This window comes from Lissotriton vulgaris, unplaced genomic scaffold (genome assembly GCF_964263255.1).
Source record: "Lissotriton vulgaris unplaced genomic scaffold, aLisVul1.2 SCAFFOLD_445, whole genome shotgun sequence".
NCBI lineage: Eukaryota > Metazoa > Chordata > Amphibia > Caudata > Salamandridae > Lissotriton > Lissotriton vulgaris.
The window spans coordinates 1025550-1044267 of record NW_028241191.1 but is presented as its reverse complement, the minus strand read 5'-3'; the positions used below and the strand labels follow the sequence as shown (position 1 = coordinate 1044267).

Genomic DNA, 18718 nt, shown 5'->3' with positions numbered 1-18718 from the left:
GGTTTGTAAAGTTGTTCGCTCATAGTTAAGTAAATGCTCTAAAGCCATAAAACTGCCACAGAAGAATACAATAATTTGCTTTTGTTCACCAAAATAATTGCAGTGTTTGCATCCAAGGGGAAATATAATCACTAAACTGCATACTTAAACTTCTCTAGCCACTCGGATGAATTGTCATTTTGAGTTTTCCTCCTTTGCAGTTAACCCACTAACAAGTGTCAGCCTTTCAGCGCAAGAGGCGATATTGTGCTGCATGTCCATTAGATTATGCTGCCCCAAAGTCCGTACCATGGGACCAGATCCAAGACTGGGTGGGAATAATAGAAAGAAGAATGTAAGGATTGCACCCTTACTTCCACCCCTGCACCAGGCCTTCCTGAAGCATGGAGGCTACAAGACCCACCATGGTGCTCCCATGTAACCCCTGTACTCCATGACCGGTCTGTAATCTGCCTCTTGGTGCAACCAGACCCCAAGCCTTCAGAAGAGGGAGAAGGCCAAAGGGGAAAATGGCACACCCAGACATTGCCTGATTTGTGTCGCAGTGCAGTTAAAACCGAGAACGTAATTTTGAAAGCGAGTGTTGATTGGCTGTTAGCACGGGCATGGGGCTTCTCTTGCCTTTGTGAACCTCTGTAGTTGCTTATTGACTGGTGAGCTTTATGACCTGTCTGGTTTTTGGCATGTCAAACCACCAGATACTCTTTTCCATCCTTCACGATTAGGCTATTAGGGTCCAGTTAGTTCACAGCGTGTGCTAAGTAATTGAGCTTGAGTTTTCATGTTTAGCTTGTAGGCTACATTTTTCAGAGGTTCCTCCTGTAGGTGCTGCTCTTTTATCTGGTAAGCATTCAGCTCCCCTTCATTTGATACTCTGCTATTCCTTTCCCCCAGCCTTTGTGCCCTCGTCCAACTGAGTAGTGTGACTGACCTGTTTGTCAGTGCTCCCCATAATTCATCTTACTTCGAATTGCAGGTTGAGAGTACCTTTCAGTTGTTCCTGTGTGGCTTGATGGATTGTAGTGCCAATGTCTTAACCAGTGCTCATTCCTGCTTTTTGGTGAAATGTTGTGGTCCTCGTTCCTTGTCACCACTGACTGCTGCCTCTACAGGCTCCTCTGGCGATGATGATACACTTGCCCTCACTGAGAACGAGTGTTCAATAATGAGAAACCTATCATGTACTCATAAATCTGAGCTGGACAGACGCCCATGCATCATATTGCAGGCAGCTAAAAGTGACTTGGTGTTTTTGCAAGAGAGCTTCGTAAGTGGGGCTAAAGGAGGGACCGTGGAACTCTTCTCCTCTTGCAGGCTGTTAAGATTTGCTATACTTTTCAGCTCCGGTGAGGTAGAGACTCGAGTGGGTGAAGAATGATGTACTGTTTCTTTCAGGTTATCTTACTAAATAGTGCTTACCATACTGTGCCTTCGCTTTTAGGAATGATGGCCCGAAGAATGCTGCTGTTATCTCGGCTACCCTCCAAAAAGGTGAGGAACTATTTTCAAGCAGGCGTCAGTTAGACTTTGTAGCTTAAATGTCTTTTATTGTGCAACTTGATGTCCTTCTTGCGTTGTCTTACTAAGACTTGGATCTTTGTATGCTGTGGGACCTATGTACATGCTATGGGACCTATGTACATGCAATAGCTTACCTCTTGATATTGGGTGAACTTGTGATGTCGGTGTTTTGTGGGCCATGCTATCTATTTGAAAAGACCGATTTGTCTGTAGTGCTTCTAAGAAGCACAGATGCATTGTCTGACCTAAGATGGTCATACAGATGCTGCATTCTAAAAGTATGCTTCGCTCCTCCACATGTGGTGTAAGGTTTAAAATCAGTCTGATTAATGATGAGACAATCCCGAACCTGACTTTATGAAGAGAACTCGTACGGATCTGACTCCTGAAATCAGATTGCCATTCCACATATGATTATTGCTTGCTGATTGCAACTAAGGTTGAGCATATTTATAGATCGGATATGGTGGTTCTTGTAAAAATGGGGCAATATTTAGATCTAAATTGAGCTTTTAAAGGATTATACACTTCATGCAGCGAAAATTGCTGCATGTTTTTCTTTGTACTCATCACGTGTAGAAGCTATCAAATGGCCCCTGTGGTTTTCCATGCCAAGTAAATATATTGTGGGATTTAACTCGAGCACTTGTCCCAAATAATATGCACTCATTTGTATGAACAATCTTAGTTGATCTTTGTAAATCGTACAGGGTCCCTCAGTTACTGCTTCCACCAAACCTCCAAATTGAATGCTCCACAGAATGTCAAAAACTTGCAGTTCTTTTGTCACAGTCATACTCCCTATCTTTCAGCACCCCGTGAATTCCTGTTAATATCCTGTTGTATTCCTCGACACTATTGGCATGAATCAAACCATCGTCCAGGAAAGCTTGTACTGGCTGGAGATTTTGAAATCTGTACATTAGCTTTGTAAAATAGTAGTCACGAATGTGGGTAAGCATGGTATACGCAAATATTTATAAGCACCAAATGGCGTAACAGAGGTAGTTAAGAATTGAGAATTGGCTTCAAGTATCATTTGATGAAGTGCTGCATTAAGTTCTATTGTTGTAAAATACCCGGCATCCCTCTGCATGCCTACCATTTCCTGTATTTTGGAAATCGAATGATGTTCAGTAACTATATTCTTGGTGAGTGAGCGCCAACCTGCACACAATCTTATTTAGACACCCCTCCTTTTGCCCACTTTAGGACAGCGGAAATCAACTGTGCTACATCAACAGGCTTAATAATCTCTTGCACACATAAATCACCTAAAAGCTGCCTCTACTCACCCCTAAGATTGAGTTTCACATTTCCCTTCTTATGTTTGACAGGATGACGCCTTTCTGCAAAATTGTGTGCTCAAACCGTTTGCTACAACCTACTTTGACAAAGAAAACCTCTCCAAAACAGTTCAAAATATGACTCATCCATCCGCCCCATCAGAATCGATGGGCTATCTGTACCTGGTGCGGTCCCTAATCTACCCTGATTAACCCATCCAATTAGGTCTCTACTGTCACTCGCTACGTAACCTTTTGTGTAAGTACCACTGTCCTTAATCTCCTAAGCAGTCTTCATATAGCCGTAAGTAATGATACGTGCTCACCAAACACTTCATTTTTAATATATGAAGCCTTCAGGAGCTCATTTGCCAGAACTTCAGTAAAACTGTATTCCTATAATATAGTTACAAGTAAACCCAAATCAGTCATAACTCTTTATCTACTGTTAACGCCATTTTTGACATTCTTTCACTCGCATAATTTATTTTCTCCTTTATGTGACTTACTCTCACTGAGTTATGTGCCTTAAACACACTTTTAAATGTGTCCTGATATTTTGCACTTCTTTCCCACTGCTGGACCAGCGGAATTGCTTCCCTCGTGTCCTTGAACCACATCTTGAATAGATATCTCCCTCTCCCTTCCTTTTGTATATGACTTTTCTCTAACTCACAACATTGACAGTAGGGTGACTCAATTGTGCTCTTTCTTGCAATGGCCAGAGCAGGTAACATTAACTTCTCAAACCCCTTGGCTGTTTATACATATTCTCTCAGGGGCTGGACTTTTGTCTACAGAGTAATCTTTTATGAAGATTATTAAAATAAGTATTCATCTCAATTTGGTCTCTGAGATCTTGGTCTGTGCAGTTTCCAAATTCACTGTGTAGCAGCCCGGAATCCTTAGTGCAGCCATATCCTCATAGCTGCTATTAAACATTCCTCCCCAGTGCTGCGCTGTCCATTAGAACTAGTGCTGTATGGACGTTCAATGGTCGTGCGCAGCACTAGGGAGGTAGTGCTGCCGTCGGCCAATGCACCGAGGCAGCACTTAAGGGGATATATTTGTCATTATTTTCCTGCTTTCTTGTTTCTACTAAAAGTTATGCGCTTCTACTTCGAAACGTGATCCTCCTTAAAGTGCCATTTCTTTCGATTCACAGCTTCAGTGTACTTGGTCCTCTGCCAAATTCAGCTGGGATCGGCTCAGTTTCTGGTAAGTGTTCACATTTGTTTGGCCCTCATCACCCAATGAAATAAAACAGTGTTTCAAATGATTTTCTATCAATTTCTACCTAATGAGGATTGAAAACTCTGTGCCATTGTTTTCACTTAATGTTTTTCTTGCCTGGATTTTGGAAAACTGCGGTAGGCGGTTGCACACTCTGCGACGTTGCCATGGTTAGGCCTACAGTATCTCCTTAGCTTTATCTTCCACTTTGTTAAAACAACTGACACCAGTTTGCAATTTCTACAAAACTGTGCACAGTGCTGTTCATTTCTTATATCCCGATAGCTTTTAGGCCAGTAAAGAATACTTGAATATTTTCTTGGTTCCAATTTCAGTTAACGCTGGCCTTTTGTGACCAGTGAATGTTTTGTGTCCGCGATTTATCTGCTAAACCGAAAAGGACCACTGCATCTTCTCACCATGCGTGGGGACGTAACCGCATTCTATGTACTCTAGGTCAGGCACAGCCGTTGCATGCTGTGATGGGTCAGCCTGACCTTGATTGACCAGCATGTTACTGCTTTGGCTAGCCTCATTTGAACAGTATGTTAGATAGCCACAGCCCTCCTCCCTTTTTTGCTCTACCCGGTAGTGTCTATCCTGCTCTAAATGTCTGCCGCCCACTGCACTAGATGTACTTAATTTTTCTCTGAAGCTGGTTCTTTTGGTTGGTCACTTCCCCTAACTTTACACGACAGGACTGAAAACCGCTGCTATTCATTGCCAAAAATATCTGGTGATCTACACTTACAAGCAAATTGACCCTTCAGAATAAAAAATCTGAGTCTTGTGGTGGGTTTGTAAAGTTGTTCGCTCATAGTTAAGTAAATGCTCTAAAGCCATAAAACTGCCACAGAAGAATACAATAATTTGCTTTTGTTCACCAAAATAATTGCAGTGTTTGCATCCAAGGGGAAATATAATCACTAAACTGCATACTTAAACTTCTCTAGCCACTCGGATGAATTGTCATTTTGAGTTTTCCTCCTTTGCAGTTAACCCACTAACAAGTGTCAGCCTTTCAGCGCAAGAGGCGATATTGTGCTGCATGTCCATTAGATTATGCTGCCCCAAAGTCCGTACCATGGGACCAGATCCAAGACTGGGTGGGAATAATAGAGAGAAGAATGTAAGGATTGCACCCTTACTTCCACCCCTGCACCAGGCCTTCCTGAAGCATGGAGGCTACAAGACCCACCATGGTGCTCCCATGTAACCCCTGTACTCCATGACCTGTCTGTAATCTGCCTCTTGGTGCAACCAGACCCCAAGCCTTCAGAAGAGGGAGAAGGCCAAAGGGGAAAATGGCACACCCAGACATTGCCTGATTTGTGTCGCAGTGCAGTTAAAACCGAGAACGTAATTTTGAAAGCGAGTGTTGATTGGCTGTTAGCACGGGCATGGGGCTTCTCTTGCCTTTGTGAACCTCTGTAGTTGCTTATTGACGGGTGAGCTTTATGACCTGTCTGGTTTTTGGCATGTCAAACCACCAGATACTCTTTTCCATCCTTCACGATTAGGCTATTAGGGTCCAGTTAGTTCACAGCGTGTGCAAAGTAATTGAGCTTGAGTTTTCATGTTTAGCTTGTAGGCTACATTTTTTAGAGGTTCCTCCTGTAGGTGCTGCTCTTTTATCTGGTAAGCATTCAGCTCCCCTTCATTTGATACTCTGCTATTCCTTTCCCCCAGCCTTTGTGCCCTCGTCCAACTGAGTAGTGTGACTGACCTGTTTGTCAGTGCTCCCCATAATTCATCTTACTTCGAATTGCAGGTTGAGAGTACCTTTCAGTTGTTCCTATGTGGCTTGATGGATTGTAGTGCCAATGTCTTAACCAGTGCTCATTCCGGCTTTTTGGTGAAATGTTTGGTCCTCGTTCCTTGTCACCACTGACTGCTGCCTCTACAGGCTCCTCTGGCGATGATGATACACTTGCCCTCACTGAGAACGAGTGTTCAATAATGAGAAACCTATCATGTACTCATAAATCTGAGCTGGACAGACGCCCATGCATCATATTGCAGGCAGCTAAAAGTGACTTGGTGTTTTTGCAAGAGAGCTTCGTAAGTGGGGCTAAAGGAGGGACCGTGGAACTCTTCTCCTCTTGCAGGCTGTTAAGATTTGCTATACTTTTCAGCTCCGGTGAGGTAGAGACTCGAGTGGGTGAAGAATGATGTACTGTTTCTTTCAGGTTATCTTACTAAATAGTGCTTAACATACTGTGCCTTCGCTTTTAGGAATGATGGCCCGAAGAATGCTGCTGTTATCTCGGCTACCCTCCAAAAAGGTGAGGAACTATTTTCAAGCAGGCGTCAGTTAGACTTTGTAGCTTAAATGTCTTTTATTGTGCAACTTGATGTCCTTCTTGCGTTGTCTTACTAAGACTTGGATCTTTGTATGCTGTGGGACCTATGTACATGCTATGGGACCTATGTACATGCTATAGCTTACCTCTTGATATTGGGTGAACTTGTGATGTCGGTGTTTTGTGGGCCATGCTATCTATTTGAAAAGACCGATTTGTCTGTAGTGCTTCTAAGAAGCACAGATGCATTGTCTGACCTAAGATGGTCATACAGATGCTGCATTCTAAAAGTATGCTTCGCTCCTCCACATGTGGTGTAAGGTTTAAAATCAGTCTGATTAATGATGAGACAATCCCGAACCTGACTTTATGAAGAGAACTCGTACGGATCTGACTCCTGAAATCAGATTGCCATTCCACATATGATTATTGCTTGCTGATTGCAACTAAGGTTGACCAGCAAACTCCTTCTTCGCCAGGCTGAGCGCCGCTGGAGGCGTAACTATGATCCTTCACTGAAGTCTGTCTACACTGACTTACTTAAATCATACAAAACATCCATCATCCTGGCTAAATCTGCTTATTTTTCTCAAAAAGTAATTAACTCTGCTTCCAAAACTAAAGAAATTTTCTCAATTGTCGCTGAACTTTCCTTACCCGACCGCGTTACACCTCAGTCTCAGCCATCACAAGCTTTGTGCGACTCCCTCAATTCTTTTTTTATTGATAAAATTGCTACAATTAAAAACAATATTCCCCCTACCACTACGTCTCACACCAGCGCCCTTCCTCCTTCGAATCCTCACTCCCTGAATGTTTTTCCCCCGATTTCTTTAGACACTTTCCGCTCTCTACTCTCGGCTGTGGGCTCAGGCTCTCCCAAGGATTGCTGTCCCCCCCAAATCCTTAGAGATGCCTTTATGGCATGTCCTGACCCTCCTCTGGACCTCCTAAACCGCTCACTTTCCATAGGCTCTGTCCCCAATGCTTTCAAAAGCGCTGTGGTGGTACCTATTTTGAAAAAACCCGGTTCCGATCCCGCGGTACTGGGCAATTACCGACCTATTTCCCTTCTCCCATATCTCGGGAAGGTCTTGGAAACCTATGTCACCCGTTGCCTTAGCTCTTTCATCGAGGAGACTCATTTCCTCGATGACCAACAGGCAGGTTTCAGACCCTCCCACTCTACGGAGGCAGTGGTGACAGCGGTCATGGACACGCTGAGACAGGGGGCGGATAAGAACTTGGCCCAGGCCCTGGTACTACTTGATCTCTCGGCCGCTTTCGACACGGTCGACCACGACATTTTGGTCGACCGTGTCAGAAATGCTGGGATCTCGGGCCTGGCCCTGTCTTGGATTGTGTCCTTTCTCCAACTCCGGACCCAATCTGTTCACCTATCCTCCTTTTCTGCCCCTTCCACTTCACTTTCTTGTGGTGTCCCCCAGGGTTCTGCCTTATCTCCCCTTCTGTTCAATCTTTATATGCAGCCTCTTCTGGTCTCCCTCCGTCACTCTTCTGTTACCACTTTTAATTATGCAGATGATCTGCAACTTATCTTTCCTATTGACTCTTCCCCTCTCTCCCGCTCTAACTTCCAATCCACCATGCTTTCCATCTATGAGTGGATGAACTTCAGTCAGCTGAAGCTCAATCCTAGTAAGACAGAGCTGGTCCTGATCGGTGGGCCCCCTCATCCTTGGACTTCCAACTTCTGGCCGCCTGCCCTCGGCCCTTCCCCTTGCCCAGTTGACTCCGTGAAGAGCTTAGGTGTTGTCATCTCCAGTGATCTCTCGATGCGGCCGCACATTAATGCTGTCACCTCGGCCTGCTTCTTTCATCTCCGCAGGATCGGGAAGATCCGAAGGTACCTGTCTCCAGAGGCTCTCATTCTTGTCATCTTGGCCCTGGTTACCTCACGTTTAGACTATGCCAACTGTCTATACGTGGGGATTCCAGCCTACCACCTTCAACGCCTTCAACTGGTGCAAAACCAGGCTGCTAGATTAATCTTCCAGCAACCAAAACATCAACATGTCACTCCACTGTTAAAAACCTTGCACTGGCTCCCGGTTGCGCAACGATGCATTTTCAAACTTGGTTGCACCGTTTTCAAATCTCTTTTCTTTTCTGCTCCTGCTTTTATTTCTTCCTGTCTACACTCTTATACTCCTTCCCGACACCTCAGATCCTCTGCCCACAATCTGCTGGTCATTCCAAGGTTTCGACGTAAGAAGCACGGTGGTGCTGGCTTCTCCTTCCTTGCCCCATTCACTTGGAACTCCCTTCCCCTCCCTATTCGGCTCACTCCTGACTACCCCACTTTTCGCAAATCTTTAAAAACTCATTTGTTCCGTCTTGCTCACGGTTAGCTGTTCACATCCCCCGTGCCATATTCCCACTGTCTTCGAGCGCCAAGAAACCAATTGGTGTATGAGCGCGGTATTAAAATTTTTGTAACATAACATAACATAACATATTTATAGATCGGATATGTTGGTTCTTGTAAAAATGGGGCAATATTTAGATCTAAATTGAGCTTTTAAAGGATTATACACTTCATGCAGCGAAAATTGCTGCATGTTTTTCTTTGTACTCATCACGTGTAGAAGCTATCAAATGGCCCCTGTGGTTTTCCATGCCAAGTAAATATATTGTGGGATTTAACTCGAGCACTTGTCCCAAATAATATGCACTCATTTGTATGAACAATCTTAGTTGATCTTTGTAAATCGTACAGAGTCCCTCAGTTACTGCTTCCACCAAACCTCCAAATTGAATGCTCCACAGAATGTCAAAAACTTGCAGTTCTCTTTTGTCACAGTCATACTCCCTATCTTTCAGCACCCCGTGAATTCCTGTTAATATCCTGTTGTATTCCTCGACACTATTGGCATGAAACAAACCATCGTCCAGGAAAGCTTGTACTGGCTGGAGATTTTGAAATCTGTACATTAGCTTTGTAAAATAGTAGTCACGAATGTGGGTAGGCATGGTATACGCAAATATTTATAAGCACCAAATGGCGTAACAGAGGTAGTTAAGAATTGAGAATTGGCTTCAAGTATCATTTGATGAAGTGCTGCATTAAGTTCTATTGTTGTAAAATACCCGGCATCCCTCAGCATGCCTATCATTTCCTGTATTTTGGAAATCGAATGATGTTCAGTAACTATATTCTTGGTGAGTGAGCGCCAACCTGCACACAATCTTATTTAGACACCCCTCCTTTTGCCCACTTTAGGACAGCGGAAATCAACTTTGCTACATCAACAGGCTTAATAATCTCTTGCACACATAAATCACCTAAAAGCTGCCTCGACTCACCCCTAAGATTGAGTTTCACATTTCCCTTCTTATGTTTGACAGGATGACGCCTTTCTGCAAAATTGTGTGCTCAAACCGTTGGCTACAACCTACTTTGACAAAGAAAACCTCTCCAAAACAGTTCAAAATATGACACTCATCCATCCGCCCCATCAGAATCGATGGGCTATCTGTACCTGGTGCGGTCCCTAATCTACCCTGATTAACCCATCCAATTAGGTCTCTACTGTCACTCGCTACGAAACCTTTTGTGTAAGTACCACTGTCCTTAATCTCCTAAGCAGTCTTCATATAGCCGTAAGTAATGGTACGTGCTCACCAAACACTTCATTTTTAATATATGAAGCCTTCAGGAGCTCATTTGCCAGAACTTCAGTAAAACTGTATTCCTATAAAATAGTTACAAGTAAACCCAAATCAGTCATAACTCTTTATCTACTGTTAACGCCATTTTTGACATTCTTTCACTCGCATAATTTATTTTCTCCTTTATGTGACTTACTCTCACTGAGTTATGTGCCTTAAACACACTTTTAAAAGTGTCCTGATATTTTGCACTTCTTTCCCACTGCTGGACCAGCGGAATTGCTTCCCTCGTGTCCTTGAACCACATCTTGAATAGATATCTCCCTCTCCCTTCCTTTTGTATATGACTTTTCTCTAACTCACAACATTGACAGTAGGGTGAATCAATTGTGCTCTTTCTTGCAATGGCCAGAGCAGGTAACATTAACTTCTCAAACCCCTTGGCTGTTTATACATATTCTCTCAGGGGCTGGACTTTTGTCTACAGAGTAATCTTTTATGAAGATTATTAAAATAAGTATTCATCTCAATTTGGTCTCTGAGATCTTGGTCTGTGCAGTTTCCAAATTCACTGTGTAGCAGCCCGGAATCCTTATTGCAGCCATATATTTGTCATTATTTTCCTGCTTTCTTGTTTCTACTAAAAGTTATGCGCTTCTACTTCGAAACGTGATCCTCCTTAAAGTGCCATTTCTTTCGATTCACAGCTTCAGTGTACTTGGTCCCCTGCCAAATTCAGCTGGGATCGGCTCAGTTTCTGGTAAGTGTTCACATTTGTTTGGCCCTCATCACCCAATGAAATAAAACAGTGTTTCAAATGACTTTCTATCAATTTCTACCTAATGAGGATTGAAAACTCTGTGCCATTGTTTTCACTTAATGTTTTTCTTGCCTGGATTTTGGAAAACTGTGGTAGGCGGTTGCACACTCTGCGACGTTGCCATGGTTAGGCCTACAGTATCTCCTTAGCTTTATCTTCCACTTTGTTAAAACAACTGACACCAGTTTGCAATTTCTACAAAACTGTGCACAGTGCTGTTCATTTCTTATATCCCGATAGCTTTTAGGCCAGTAAAGAATACTTGAATATTTTCTTGGTTCCAATTTCAGTTAACGCTGGCCTTTTGTGACCAGTGAATGTTTTGTGTCCGCTATTTATCTGCTAAACCGAAAAGGACCACTGCATCTTCTCACCATGCGTGGGGACGTAACCGCATTCTATGTACTCTAGGTCAGGCACAGCCGTTGCATGCTGTGATGGGTCAGCCTGACCTTGATTGACCAGCATGTTACTGCTTTGGCTAGCCTCATTTGAACAGTATGTTAGATAGCCACAGCCCTCCTCCCTTTTTTGCTCTACCCGGTAGTGTCTATCCTGCTCCAAATGTCTGCCGCCCACTGCACTAGATGTACTTAATTTTTCTCTGAAGCTGGTTCTTTTGGTTGGTCACTTCCCCTAACTTTACACGACAGGACTGAAAACCGCTGCTATTCATTGCCAAAAATATCTGGTGATCTACACTTACAAGCAAATTGACCCTTCAGAATAAAAAATCTGAGTCTTGTGGTGGGTTTGTAAAGTTGTTCGCTCATAGTTAAGTAAATGCTCTAAAGCCATAAAACTGCCACAGAAGAATACAATAATTTGCTTTTGTTCACCAAAATAATTGCAGTGTTTGCATCCAAGGGGAAATATAATCACTAAACTGCATACTTAAACTTCTCTAGCCACTCGGATGAATTGTCATTTTGAGTTTTCCTCCTTTGCAGTTAACCCACTAACAAGTGTCAGCCTTTCAGCGCAAGAGGCGATATTGTGCTGCATGTCCATTAGATTATGCTGCCCCAAAGTCCGTACCATGGGACCAGATCCAAGACTGGGTGGGAATAATAGAGAGAAGAATGTAAGGATTGCACCCTTACTTCCACCCCTGCACCAGGCCTTCCTGAAGCATGGAGGCTACAAGACCCACCATGGTGCTCCCATGTAACCCCTGTACTCCATGACCTGTCTGTAATCTGCCTCTTGGTGCAACCAGACCCCAAGCCTTCAGAAGAGGGAGAAGGCCAAAGGGGAAAATGGCACACCCAGACATTGCCTGATTTGTGTCGCAGTGCAGTTAAAACCGAGAACGTAATTTTGAAAGCGAGTGTTGATTGGCTGTTAGCACGGGCATGGGGCTTCTCTTGCCTTTGTGAACCTCTGTAGTTGCTTATTGACTGGTGAGCTTTATGACCTGTCTGGTTTTTGGCATGTCAAACCACCAGATACTCTTTTCCATCCTTCACGATTAGGCTATTAGGGTCCAGTTAGTTCACAGCGTGTGCAAAGTAATTGAGCTTGAGTTTTCATGTTTAGCTTGTAGGCTACATTTTTCAGAGGTTCCTCCTGTAGGTGCTGCTCTTTTATCTGGTAAGCATTCAGCTCCCCTTCATTTGATACTCTGCTATTCCTTTCCCCCAGCCTTTGTGCCCTCGTCCAACTGAGTAGTGTGACTGACCTGTTTGTCAGTGCTCCCCATAATTCATCTTACTTCGAATTGCAGGTTGAGAGTACCTTTCAGTTGTTCCTGTGTGGCTTGATGGATTGTAGTGCCAATGTCTTAACCAGTGCTCATTCCTGCTTTTTGGTGAAATGTTGTGGTCCTCGTTCCTTGTCACCACTGACTGCTGCCTCTACAGGCTCCTCTGGCGATGATGATACACTTGCCCTCACTGAGAACGAGTGTTCAATAATGAGAAACCTATCATGTACTCATAAATCTGAGCTGGACAGACGCCCATGCATCATATTGCAGGCAGCTAAAAGTGACTTGGTGTTTTTGCAAGAGAGCTTCGTAAGTGGGGCTAAAGGAGGGACCGTGGAACTCTTCTCCTCTTGCAGGCTGTTAAGATTTGCTATACTTTTCAGCTCCGGTGAGGTAGAGACTCGAGTGGGTGAAGAATGATGTACTGTTTCTTTCAGGTTATCTTACTAAATAGTGCTTAACATACTGTGCCTTCGCTTTTAGGAATGATGGCCCGAAGAATGCTGCTGTTATCTCGGCTACCCTCCAAAAAGGTGAGGAACTATTTTCAAGCAGGCGTCAGTTAGACTTTGTAGCTTAAATGTCTTTTATTGTGCAACTTGATGTCCTTCTTGCGTTGTCTTACTAAGACTTGGATCTTTGTATGCTGTGGGACCTATGTACATGCTATGGGACCTATGTACATGCTATAGCTTACCTCTTGATATTGGGTGAACTTGTGATGTCGGTGTTTTGTGGGCCATGCTATCTATTTGAAAAGACCGATTTGTCTGTAGTGCTTCTAAGAAGCACAGATGCATTGTCTGACCTAAGATGGTCATACAGATGCTGCATTCTAAAAGTATGCTTCGCTCCTCCACATGTGGTGTAAGGTTTAAAATCAGTCTGATTAATGATGAGACAATCCCGAACCTGACTTTATGAAGAGAACTCGTACGGATCTGACTCCTGAAATCAGATTGCCATTCCACATATGATTATTGCTTGCTGATTGCAACTAAGGTTGAGCATATTTATAGATCGTATATGGTGGTTCTTGTAAAAATGGGGCAATATTTAGATCTAAATTGAGCTTTTAAAGGATTATACACTTCATGCAGCGAAAATTGCTGCATGTTTTTCTTTGTACTCATCACGTGTAGAAGCTATCAAATGGCCCCTGTGGTTTTCCATGCCAAGTAAATATATTGTGGGATTTAACTCGAGCACTTGTCCCAAATAATATGCACTCATTTGTATGAACAATCTTAGTTGATCTTTGTAAATCGTACAGGGTCCCTCAGTTACTGCTTCCACCAAACCTCCAAATTGAATGCTCCACAGAATGTCAAAAACTTGCAGTTCTTTTGTCACAGTCATACTCCCTATCTTTCAGCACCCCGTGAATTCCTGTTAATATCCTGTTGTATTCCTCGACACTATTGGCATGAATCAAACCATCGTCCAGGAAAGCTTGTACTGGCTGGAGATTTTGAAATCTGTACATTAGCTTTGTAAAATAGTAGTCACGAATGTGGGTAGGCATGGTATACGCAAATATTTATAAGCACCAAATGGCGTAACAGAGGTAGTTAAGAATTGAGAATTGGCTTCAAGTATCATTTGATGAAGTGCTGCATTAAGTTCTATTGTTGTAAAATACCCGGCATCCCTCAGCATGCCTACCATTTCCTGTATTTTGGAAATCGAATGATGTTCAGTAACTATATTCTTGGTGAGTGAGCGCCAACCTGCACACAATCTTATTTAGACACCCCTCCTTTTGCCCACTTTAGGACAGCGGAAATCAACTGTGCTACATCAACAGGCTTAATAATCTCTTGCACACATAAATCACCTAAAAGCTGCCTCGACTCACCCCTAAGATTGAGTTTCACATTTCCCTTCTTATGTTTGACAGGATGACGCCTTTCTGCAAAATTGTGTGCTCAAACCGTTTGCTACAACCTACTTTGACAAAGAAAACCTCTCCAAAACAGTTCAAAATATGACTCATCCATCCGCCCCATCAGAATCGATGGGCTATCTGTACCTGGTGCGGTCCCTAATCTACCCTGATTAACCCATCCAATTAGGTCTCTACTGTCACTCGCTACGTAACCTTTTGTGTAAGTACCACTGTCCTTAATCTCCTAAGCAGTCTTCATATAGCCGTAAGTAATGATACGTGCTCACCAAACACTTCATTTTTAATATATGAAGCCTTCAGGAGCTCATTTGCCAGAACTTCAGTAAAACTGTATTCCTATAAAATAGTTACAAGTAAACGCAAATCAGTCATAACTCTTTATCTACTGTTAACGCCATTTTTGACATTCTTTCACTCGCATAATTTATTTTCTCCTTTATGTGACTTACTCTCACTGAGTTATGTGCCTTAAACACACTTTTAAATGTGTCCTGATATTTTGCACTTCTTTCCCACTGCTGGACCAGCGGAATTGCTTCCCTCGTGTCCTTGAACCACATCTTGAATAGATATCTCCCTCTCCCTTCCTTTTGTATATGACTTTTCTCTAACTCACAACATTGACAGTAGGGTGAATCAATTGTGCTCTTTCTTGCAATGGCCAGAGCAGGTAACATTAACTTCTCAAACCCCTTGGCTGTTTATACATATTCTCTCAGGGGCTGGACTTTTGTCTACAGAGTAATCTTTTATGAAGATTATTAAAATAAGTATTCATCTCAATTTGGTCTCTGAGATCTTGGTCTGTTCAGTTTCCAAATTCACTGTGTAGCAGCCCGGAATCCTTATTGCAGCCATATATTTGTCATTATTTTCCTGCTTTCTTGTTTCTACTAAAAGTTATGCGCTTCTACTTCGAAACGTGATCCTCCTTAAAGTGCCATTTCTTTCGATTCACAGCTTCAGTGTACTTGGTCCCCTGCCAAATTCAGCTGGGATCGGCTCAGTTTCTGGTAAGTGTTCACATTTGTTTGGCCCTCATCACCCAATGAAATAAAACAGTGTTTCAAATGACTTTCTATCAATTTCTACCTAATGAGGATTGAAAACTCTGTGCCATTGTTTTCACTTAATGTTTTTCTTGCCTGGATTTTGGAAAACTGTGGTAGGCGGTTGCACACTCTGCGACGTTGCCATGGTTAGGCCTACAGTATCTCCTTAGCTTTATCTTCCACTTTGTTAAAACAACTGACACCAGTTTGCAATTTCTACAAAACTGTGCACAGTGCTGTTCATTTCTTATATCCCGATAGCTTTTAGGCCAGTAAAGAATACTTGAATATTTTCTTGGTTCCAATTTCAGTTAACGCTGGCCTTTTGTGACCAGTGAATGTTTTGTGTCCGCTATTTATCTGCTAAACCGAAAAGGACCACTGCATCTTCTCACCATGCGTGGGGACGTAACCGCATTCTATGTACTCTAGGTCAGGCACAGCCGTTGCATGCTGTGATGGGTCAGCCTGACCTTGATTGACCAGCATGTTACTGCTTTGGCTAGCCTCATTTGAACAGTATGTTAGATAGCCACAGCCCTCCTCCCTTTTTTGCTCTACCCGGTAGTGTCTATCCTGCTCCAAATGTCTGCCGCCCACTGCACTAGATGTACTTAATTTTTCTCTGAAGCTGGTTCTTTTGGTTGGTCACTTCCCCTAACTTTACACGACAGGACTGAAAACCGCTGCTATTCATTGCCAAAAATATCTGGTGATCTACACTTACAAGCAAATTGACCCTTCAGAATAAAAAATCTGAGTCTTGTGGTGGGTTTGTAAAGTTGTTCGCTCATAGTTAAGTAAATGCTCTAAAGCCATAAAACTGCCACAGAAGAATACAATAATTTGCTTTTGTTCACCAAAATAATTGCAGTGTTTGCATCCAAGGGGAAATATAATCACTAAACTGCATACTTAAACTTCTCTAGCCACTCGGATGAATTGTCATTTTGAGTTTTCCTCCTTTGCAGTTAACCCACTAACAAGTGTCAGCCTTTCAGCGCAAGAGGCGATATTGTGCTGCATGTCCATTAGATTATGCTGCCCCAAAGTCCGTACCATGGGACCAGATCCAAGACTGGGTGGGAATAATAGAGAGAAGAATGTAAGGATTGCACCCTTACTTCCACCCCTGCACCAGGCCTTCCTGAAGCATGGAGGCTACAAGACCCACCATGGTGCTCCCATGTAACCCCTGTACTCCATGACCTGTCTGTAATCTGCCTCTTGGTGCAACCAGACCCCAAGCCTTCAGAAGAGGGAGAAGGCCAAAGGGGAAAATGGCACACCCAGACATTGCCTGATTTGTGTCGCAGTGCAGTTAAAACCGAGAACGTAATTTTGAAAGCGAGTGTTGATTGGCTGTTAGCACGGGCATGGGGCTTCTCTTGCCTTTGTGAACCTCTGTAGTTGCTTATTGACTGGTGAGCTTTATGACCTGTCTGGTTTTTGGCATGTCAAACCACCAGATACTCTTTTCCATCCTTCACGATTAGGCTATTAGGGTCCAGTTAGTTCACAGCGTGTGCAAAGTAATTGAGCTTGAGTTTTCATGTTTAGCTTGTAGGCTACATTTTTCAGAGGTTCCTCCTGTAGGTGCTGCTCTTTTATCTGGTAAGCATTCAGCTCCCCTTCATTTGATACTCTGCTATTCCTTTCCCCCAGCCTTTGTGCCCTCGTCCAACTGAGTAGTGTGACTGACCTGTTTGTCAGTGCTCCCCATAATTCATCTTACTTCGAATTGCAGGTTGAGAGTACCTTTCAGTTGTTCCTGTGTGGCTTGATGGATTGTAGTGCCAATGTCTTAACCAGTGCTCATTCCTGCTTTTTGGTGAAATGTTGTGGTCCTCGTTCCTTGTCACCACTGACTGCTGCCTCTACAGGCTCCTCTGGCGATGATGATACACTTGCCCTCACTGAGAACGAGTGTTCAATAATGAGAAACCTATCATGTACTCATAAATCTGAGCTGGACAGACGCCCATGCATCATATTGCAGGCAGCTAAAAGTGACTTGGTGTTTTTGCAAGAGAGCTTCGTAAGTGGGGCTAAAGGAGGGACCGTGGAACTCTTCTCCTCTTGCAGGCTGTTAAGATTTGCTATACTTTTCAGCTCCGGTGAGGTAGAGACTCGAGTGGGTGAAGAATGATGTACTGTTTCTTTCAGGTTATCTTACTAAATAGTGCTTACCATACTGTGCCTTCGCTTTTAGGAATGATGGCCCGAAGAATGCTGCTGTTATCTCGGCTACCCTCCAAAAAGGTGAGGAACTATTTTCAAGCAGGCGTCAGTTAGACTTTGTAGCTTAAATGTCTTTTATTGTGCAACTTGATGTCCTTCTTACGTTGTCTTACTAAGACTTGGATCTTTGTATGCTGTGGGACCTATGTACATGCTATGGGACCTATGTACATGCTATAGCTTACCTCTTGATATTGGGTGAACTTGTGATGTCGGTGTTTTGTGGGCCATGCTATCTATTTGAAAAGACCGATTTGTCTGTAGTGCTTCTAAGAAGCACAGATGCATTGTCTGACCTAAGATGGTCATACAGATGCTGCATTCTAAAAGTATGCTTCGCTCCTCCACATGTGGTGTAAGGTTTAAAATCAGTCTGATTAATGATGAGACAATCCCGAACCTGACTTTATGAAGAGAACTCGTACGGATCTGACTCCTGAAATCAGATTGCCATTCCACATATGATTATTGCTTGCTGATTGCAACTAAGGTTGAGCATATTTATAGATCGGATATGGTGGTTCTTGTAAAAATGGGGCAATATTTAGATCTAAATTGAGCTTTTAAAGGATTATACACTTCATGCAGCGAAAATTGCTGCATGTTTTTCTTTGTACTCATCACGTGTAGAAGCTATCAAATGGCCCCTGTGGTTTTCCATGCCAAGTAAATATATTGTGGGATTTAACTCGAGCACTTGTCCCAAATAATATGCACTCATTTGTATGAACAATCTTAGTTGATCTTTGTAAATCGTACAGGGTCCCTCAGTTACTGCTTCCACCAAACCTCCAAATTGAATGCTCCACAGAATGTCAAAAACTTGCAGTTCTTTTGTCACAGTCATACTCCCTATCTTTCAGCACCCCGTGAATTCCTGTTAATATCCTGTTGTATTCCTCGACACTATTGGCATGAATCAAACCATCGTCCAGGAAAGCTTGTACTGGCTGGAGATTTTGAAATCTGTACATTAGCTTTGTAAAATAGTAGTCACGAATGTGGGTAGGCA

At 43.1% G+C, this 18718-nt stretch overlaps 8 non-coding genes across 8 annotated transcripts; all 8 read left to right on the top strand.

Moving 5' to 3' along the window:
* The first annotated feature begins 1117 nt into the window (after positions 1-1117).
* Positions 1118-1203, top strand: LOC147672080 (small nucleolar RNA SNORD103/SNORD85). Its single transcript, XR_015303600.1, has one exon. It is a non-coding gene; the product is annotated as a small nucleolar RNA SNORD103/SNORD85 (small nucleolar RNA).
* A 642-nt stretch (positions 1204-1845) lies between these two features.
* Positions 1846-1913, top strand: LOC147672079 (small nucleolar RNA SNORD50). The gene has a single exon (XR_015303626.1). It is a non-coding gene; the product is annotated as a small nucleolar RNA SNORD50 (small nucleolar RNA).
* A 4038-nt stretch (positions 1914-5951) lies between these two features.
* On the top strand, positions 5952-6037 carry LOC147672078 (small nucleolar RNA SNORD103/SNORD85). Its single transcript, XR_015303599.1, has one exon. It is a non-coding gene; the product is annotated as a small nucleolar RNA SNORD103/SNORD85 (small nucleolar RNA).
* A 642-nt stretch (positions 6038-6679) lies between these two features.
* Positions 6680-6747, top strand: LOC147672077 (small nucleolar RNA SNORD50). Its single transcript, XR_015303625.1, has one exon. It is a non-coding gene; the product is annotated as a small nucleolar RNA SNORD50 (small nucleolar RNA).
* A 5916-nt stretch (positions 6748-12663) lies between these two features.
* LOC147672076 (small nucleolar RNA SNORD103/SNORD85) lies at positions 12664-12749 on the top strand. Its single transcript, XR_015303598.1, has one exon. It is a non-coding gene; the product is annotated as a small nucleolar RNA SNORD103/SNORD85 (small nucleolar RNA).
* Positions 12750-13391: 642 nt separating this feature from the next.
* Positions 13392-13459, top strand: LOC147672075 (small nucleolar RNA SNORD50). Its single transcript, XR_015303624.1, has one exon. It is a non-coding gene; the product is annotated as a small nucleolar RNA SNORD50 (small nucleolar RNA).
* Positions 13460-17353: 3894 nt separating this feature from the next.
* On the top strand, positions 17354-17439 carry LOC147672074 (small nucleolar RNA SNORD103/SNORD85). Its single transcript, XR_015303597.1, has one exon. It is a non-coding gene; the product is annotated as a small nucleolar RNA SNORD103/SNORD85 (small nucleolar RNA).
* Positions 17440-18081: 642 nt separating this feature from the next.
* Positions 18082-18149, top strand: LOC147672073 (small nucleolar RNA SNORD50). Its single transcript, XR_015303622.1, has one exon. It is a non-coding gene; the product is annotated as a small nucleolar RNA SNORD50 (small nucleolar RNA).
* The last annotated feature ends 569 nt before the right edge of the window (positions 18150-18718 follow it).